This window comes from Lampetra planeri, chromosome 18, assembly GCF_965212315.1.
Source record: "Lampetra planeri chromosome 18, kcLamPlan1.2.h2, whole genome shotgun sequence".
Classification (NCBI taxonomy): Eukaryota; Metazoa; Chordata; class Hyperoartia; order Petromyzontiformes; family Petromyzontidae; genus Lampetra; species Lampetra planeri.
The window spans coordinates 8,806,568-8,812,734 of NC_136124.1; positions in this window are offsets into that span (position 1 = coordinate 8,806,568).

The following is a 6,167-nucleotide window of genomic DNA, read 5'->3' on the forward strand; positions in this document are numbered from 1 at the left end:
CAGTGTTGCCCACAGCTGCTCAATGGAACGAAACTACTTTAATTTAAAGCAAATTGCGTCCTGTGTAAATGTTATAAAGACCGTGAAAATATGTTTCTGATACGGACTTGAAAAGGGCAGAGTGGTATTTATTTTAACCTTAGATTTGTTCTTTTTTTTACGATTTATCTATTTTCGTCGATGTTAAACTGTTCACAGATGAAAGCAGCGCGCATCGATTGAACCCTCCGTGCACTTCAGCCGCGTTCACGCTCGCACCTCCGAAGGGCGACTGAGAGTTTGTGGACAGGGCAACACCAACCTCGCCGGTGCACAGCTTCACGCACAACCTCACCGCATTGCCTGTCGCGGGGACCCATATCCCGCGACTTATACAGAGTGCAAATAATATCTGCCGCACCGAACCTCACAAAAATAATATTCAGGGGCTATCTTGGCTCCTCCCACCCTCAACCAGTATATATACAAATACTGTGTTCTTGGAATTTCTCTCACTTGATACAGCTATCGTGCTGTGACGGTTCCACCTGAAGACGGAAGCTTGTGTTGCCTCCGAAACGTCGTGATTTTTATTTTATTTTTATTTTACTTTTATTAATTTTTATTTTTTACCTACGTGACTTTACCGACAAAACCTAAGAATACAAACCCAACAGCATTGCTTAACGAGCCCGGATCCGCTGATGAGACCGCAGAACGGCGAAACCGGTGCAGAGTGTGCCTGCTTTAAACAAATCTTGCTCCATGTTTGTATGGAAAGCGAATAAATAGATTGATAGCCTCCTCCACCCCTCCCCCAATATTGAGTGTTTATACGTGGAGACGAAACGCGGTTCTGCGTTTATTGACGGGGTGGTGCCAATTGGAGAGCTGTGGATGTCCCCAACGGCGATTTTCTATTCTTGTGCATGGCACCAATTGGTTCGGGAGCTAAATGCCACTGTCGAGGTCGAGGTCTGCCAGCCACGAGAGGGCTTCACCGGGTCGTGTGGTTTTGCAATTTGTCCTCGGCTGAAGGATTGCAGACTACAGCGATTTATTATTTGTTCCATTGTTTGTGTTCAATGGCTTGTGTCTTTCATTTTCCATTCATGAAGGACATGTTCGCATCGGCCTGTTGATGTTCTTAGACTCAGAATCTTTATTTAGAGTGGAGCCATCTGATGAGCTTTCGAGCTCGTTTTCACAGATGTTCAAATGTTCCGATGCGGTTGATGGTTATACCACCCATTTTTTTCTGGCAACAAAACTGGAACCTTTTTACGAGGATTCATGTCTGCATTAACCACAATACTTGCAGTCAAAATGCAAACAAAAAACACACTATGATAATATATGCATTGTCCTTGAAACTGATTGGTCCACACCAAGTTTCAAGGACAATGCATATATTATCATAGTGTGTGTTTTTTGTTTGCATTTTGACTGCAAGTATTGTGGTTAATGCAGACATGAATCCTCGTAAGAATGTTTCAGTTTTGTTGCCAGAAAAAAGGGGGAAAACCCGATTATTATATTTTGGTACTGGCAAAGGAGGTCAAATGATGGAGGTGCGATGATGTTTGGGTGTCGAGTGAGGTGTTCATTCTGGACGTCTGCGTTGTTCCACTCTGCTCGTCAACGTTCTTCCGGATCTGGGCGAGATTCAGGCACGGTGACAGCAGCAGAGCGATCCTAGAAGGGGGATCGGGACTTGAGTTTGCGGCGAGAAACATTGACGAGGTCTTGGTGGACCACGGTTGGAGGTGGTGGTCGTTGGCATAGAAAGCGTGAAAACTCCCTTGCAATGTGCACGCGGGTATTTAGTGACAGAACGTTGGCCAGGACAGGGAGCCCAGGGGGTTGGTGTCGGTTTCAGTGTTCTGGTTGTGATGCTCGTCGCATTATCTCATTGCGCATCGAGCAGTCTTGTATACTGCGATGCATGTGGAGGTTATACTGGTAGGAACCTGCTGGTTACACCAGCCCACAGGGGATTATTGTGTCCGTCCGTCCGTCCGTCGTGCAGGGAGGGGCTGGGTGGGGAGGGAGGGGCTGGGTGGGGAAGGGAGGGTGGGGAGGGGCTGGGTGGGGAGGGTGGGGAGGGGCTGGGTGGGGAGGGGCTGGTCACCCCGTGGTGCCCTTATAAAACTCAACGTTTAACCTACTCACGCCGGCTTGTGCCCGCCCTCACAGTCGGGCATATTTGCGGAATACACCACGCCGCCGTTGACCCTGGCCATTGACCGAGCAACCCAACGTTCCTACCAGCTCCCTCCGCAGGACAATGTGTGGTCAGTGCAGCAGACGCGTTTTGAGGCTGTGTCACTCAGCTGGACGCGACGCGTGGTAATTGCAGCAGACGCGCGCCGCTCCTGCCTCCCAGCAGGCCCCTGCGGTCTCCCCGTTTACAAGCGGCTGTGATCATTGCCGTGATAATCGCCTCGAGCGAGCGGGCTGGGCGGATTGCCACGCCGCGGGGCCGTGAGAGGTGGCCACGACTTAGGGTGGCCTTCATCCAGCGGCGGACTGATCATGGCTGACGAATACTGCGTGATGGACTGTGTGTAATGGTTATATATTAATCGCGAGCGTAATTGCGGATAATGTAAATACCTACGACAATAGATAAGCGGGCACTGTTTCCTTATATCTGCCTCTCCGCGTAAAAACACAGAATAAGTTTTCCACAATCCCTCGGCCGCTACGTGGAGGACACGTTTGTGTTGTACGTGGAGAGACAGACTTGGGAAGGGTACGATTCGTGCACGAGGTTTAGCTCGCTACCAGGCGAGATGACTACGATGACTGGAAGCCGTCGAGGCTACACGTGGCGAATTCACGACGGTGTCGACAGTGCTCTCTCTCTCTCACGGTGGCAATCGGAGCGAAGCTCACGACACTGATGGAGTTTGCCTGATGGCGGTGATGACGGTGATGCTGGTGGCAGTGGTCATGGTACTGATGGTGTCGGCAGCGATGGTACTGTCGATGTTGACGGTAGTGCCGGTGACGTGAAGACGCGGATGGCGACGATGATGGTGGTGGTCGCGGTGGTGCTGCTTGTGGTGACGCTAATGGTTGTGCTGTTCGTGTCGGCACCCCCCCATCTCTCCTCTCCCTCCTCGTCTCTTCCTCGTCTCTTCTCGGGTCGGCGTGATCCGTACTCGCTCGCTCACTCACACCCTGTGCCATAGCAGCGGGAGTGGTGGTGAGCGGGGGTGAGTGGGGAGCTGGCGATTGTGAGTACCGCAAAGCTCACCCATCGTGAGGTTTTGGGTGATGCGTTGTGGGGAAATAGCTGGTGAGCTGGCGATCAGTGAGTAATGTGCGTCTTGAGGAGTACTTAATATAATAGTCGTGGGATTGGTGAGGGTGGGTAGGTGAGTGGTGTGGGAGGCTGGCTTAGCTCATGGTAAGAGGTTTATAAAGTGAGGAGTGAGATGGTGAGCAGCTGAGTGATGATAATCTGAGCATTTAAATGTTGAGATACTGAGGAGGTGAATGGTAATTAGTGAGGTTAGTGAGTGCGTATTAGTGTGTGTGTGTAGCGAGTGGTATGAGTGGTGTGAGTGGTGAGCAGGTGCATTGCGTAATATTGAGAGATTGAAATAGGTGCGCTGAGTGGCGAGTCATGATCAGGCGGTGAGTGGTGAGCTGGTGAGTGGGTGAGCACGACACGAGAAATGTTGAGCAAAGTCGTGACATGAGATAACGGCGCACGGTGATCGTGGTGAGTGGTGAGAGGGTTAGTGGTGAGAGGGTGAGCGGTGAGAGGGTGAGTGGTGAGAGAGTGAGTGATGAGAGGGTGAGTGATGAGACGGTGAGTGATGAGACGGTGAGTGATGAGACGGTGAGTGGTGAGAGGGTGAGTGATGAGAGGGTGAGTGATGAGACGGTGAGTGGTGAGAGGGTGAGCGGTGAGAGGGTGAGTGATGAGACGGTGAGTGATGAGAGGGTGAGTGATGAGAGGGTGAGTGATGAGAGGGTGAGTGATGAGACGGTGAGTGATGAAAGGGTGAGTGATGAGACGGTGAGTGATGAGAGGGTGAGCGATGAGACGGTGAGTGATGAGAGGGTGAGCGGTGAGAGAGTGAGTGATGAGACGGTGAGTGATGAGAGGGTGAGTGATGAGACGGTGAGTGATGAAAGGGTGAGTGGTGAGAGATTGAGTGATGAGACGGTGAGTGATGAGACGGTGAGTGATGAGAGGGTGAGTGGTGAGAGGGTGAGTGGTGAGAGAGTGAGTGATGAGACGGTGAGTGATGAGACGGTGAGTGGTGAGAGGGTGAGTGGTGAGAGGGTGAGTGGTGAGACGGTGAGTGATGAGACGGTGAGTGATGAGAGGGTGAGTGGTGAGAGGGTGAGTGGTGAGAGAGTGAGTGATGAGACGGTGAGTGATGAGAGGGTGAGTGATGAGAGGGTGAGTGATGAGAGGGTGAGTGATGAGACGGTGAGTGGTGAGAGGGTGAGTGATGAGAGGGTGAGTGATGAGAGGGTGAGTGATGAGACGGTGAGTGATGAGAGGGTGAGTGATGAGAGAGTGAGTGGTGAGACGGTGAGTGATGGGAGGGTGAGTGATGAGAGGGTGAGTGATGAGAGAGTGAGTGGTGAGACGGTGAGTGATGGGAGGGTGAGTGATGGGAGGGTGAGTGATGAGAGGGTGAGTGATGAGACGGTGAGTGATGAGACGGTGAGTGATGAGAGGGTGAGTGATGAGACGGTGAGTGATGAGAGGGTGAGTGGTGAGAGGGTGAGAGGGTGAGTGGTGAGAGGGTGAGTGATGAGACGGTGAGTGATGAGAGGGTGAGTGATGAGACGGTGAGTGATGAGAGGGTGAGTGATGAGACGGTGAGTGATGAGAGGGTGAGTGATGAGACGGTGAGTGATGAGAGGGTGAGTGATGAGACGGTGAGTGATGAGAGGGTGAGTGATGAGACGGTGAGTGATGAGAGGGTGAGTGATGAGAGGGTGAGTGATGAGACGGTGAGTGATGAGACGGTGAGTGATGAGAGGGTGAGTGATGAGAGGGTGAGTGGTGAGACGGTGAGTGATGAGACGGTGAGTAATGAGAGGGTGAGAGAGTGCGTGATGAGAGGGTGAGTGATGAGACGGTGAGTGATGAGAGGGTGAGTGGTGAGAGAGTGAGTGATGAGAGGGTGAGTGATGAGAGGGTGAGTGATGAGACGGTGAGTGATGAGAGAGTGAGTGATGAGAGGGTGAGTGATGAGAGGGTGAGTGATGAGAGGGTGAGTGATGAGACGGTGAGTGATGAGAGGGTGAGTGATGAGACGGTGAGTGATGAGAGGGTGAGTGATGAGAGGGTGAGTGATGAGAGAGTGAGTGATGAGAGGGTGAGAGAGTGCGTGATGAGAGGGTGAGTGATGAGAGGGTGAGTGATGAGAGGGTGAGTGATGAGAGGGTGAGTGATGAGAGGGTGAGTGATGAGACGGTGAGTGATGAGAGGGTGAGTGATGAGAGGGTGAGTGATGAGAGGGTGAGTGATGAGACGGTGAGTAATGAGAGGGTGAGAGAGTGCGTGATGAGAGGGTGAGTGATGAGAGGGTGAGTGATGAGAGGGTGAGTGATGAGAGGGTGAGTGATGAGACGGTGAGTAATGAGAGGGTGAGAGAGTGCGTGATGAGAGGGTGAGTGATGAGAGGGTGAGTGATGAGAGGGTGAGTGATGAGAGGGTGAGTGATGAGACGGTGAGTAATGAGAGGGTGAGAGAGTGCGTGATGAGAGGGTGAGTGATGAGACGGTGAGTGATGAGAGGGTGAGTGGTGAGAGAGTGAGTGATGACACGGTGAGTGATGAGAGGGTGAGTGATGAGACGGTGAGTGATGAGAGGTTTAGTGGTGAGTGGGTGTTTGTAAGACTCGTTCGGCTCCACCCCGCCCTCCCAGGGCTCAGTGGTACCCCAGCAAAGCCCCCACCGCCTCCGGTTTGAACAATCGAAGCGCGGCGCGGCTCCTCAAGTCTCTCTCCACGCCGTGAGTGCTCGGCACCCATTGTTTCCTCCGCGGGCACCCTTGGCACGAATTCTGCGATCATAATTCATATTATTACAAGGATTAGGGCCGTTGAAATTTGTTCGACGTTCGTTTTTTTTTCTTCTGAAATCAACGGAGGGTGGCTCTAAATTAAGAACATATTAATTAAGTCTTCCAAACCCTCAACCGTCGGTC